We start from the raw sequence: 1,287 nt of genomic DNA, 5'->3' as shown, positions 1-1,287 counted from the left end.
TAAAAGAAATTTATATCAAATTAATGTTCTAAATACGGCCTCAAATCTTACGACGAATGACTATTCTACTAATATATGGAAATAAAGCTTTCGATGTTATATATATATATGTATATATGCGTAAATGTCGAACGCATTGGTAGATATAATTTCTTTATTTGTGAAGTTAGGCTTACATTTATTTCATGTTAAGAAATATACGAAAATATCTAAGTGCCCTAACAATTTTTCAAGCTGATAACATGGAGAAAGGTGTTTGCATTATTTTGTTTTTTGTTCTGAGCATGGTGCTCCTATACTTGCGTACTGAGGTATTTCGTAATTGGGGCATATTTCTTCATTGTGTGGAGTTTGTGTGCTATGTGTGTTCACGTTTAGGAAAGGGGCTATCCTGATAGGGTTACCGACGCAGATAGGGGTTCTTCTTTGAAATATTTAAGTGTAAAATATTGCTTCTGTATGCAAGGAGAGGTTTCAGCCCTAATATTTAGGATTTTGTTTGTTGATTGTATAATGTTAATTTTTCAGTAATACATAGTACATATTTGGTACCCCAACCTCTATTTTTTTTTTTTTTGCTTTAGCAATAATTTTCCATTTTATCTGCGGTTTGCTTTTTCTGGGAGTTTCAATGTCCATATCATATTTGACAGGGATGCTCTTGTTTTTTGTTTTTTGTTTTTACATATATATATAGTTTTTGGCGAGTATGTGGGTGAGCATGTGTGTGTTTGAAGCGAGGGTGGTTTAGAATATAAATATAGGCAAATGTACGGATTGGTGTGCTTATGCGAACCTATAAACTTCTCTACTCCCTTACTTTTACCCCTTCTCCTTACTTAGCGGTCTATTAGCTCTTTTATCTTAATGACGGTCAACCACACAGTAATTCTCCTTTGCTTAACGGTCATTTTTCACAGGAATTTTCAATGGCCGGATAACTGAAGAGATGTTGGCGTGGGCTCCCACCCCGGTATCCGAAACACGGAGTTTTATCATAGCTACCAAATAAGTGTCACATATTTTACATATATATATATATATATACAAGAATAAGGGCAGGGAATCGTCAATTAGTAATAGAATTAATAATTAACAATTTTGCCAAGTAGTTCAGTATGAAAAAACCTTTATCGGTAAAACCATTTATCATCATAAATATACAGGGATTAGCATTGAGTTGCTTCTCCAACATACTGAAAATTTAGAAATACCAGTCAAAGAACTACTGATTCTAAACTACAATTTTTTCTCTAAACGGATGGCGATATTTATGGCACACATAGA

The sequence above is a fragment of the Octopus bimaculoides genome, chromosome 1, assembly GCF_001194135.2.
Source record: "Octopus bimaculoides isolate UCB-OBI-ISO-001 chromosome 1, ASM119413v2, whole genome shotgun sequence".
NCBI classification, from domain to species: Eukaryota; Metazoa; Mollusca; class Cephalopoda; order Octopoda; family Octopodidae; genus Octopus; species Octopus bimaculoides.
Note: the sequence above shows the minus strand (reverse complement) of the source record.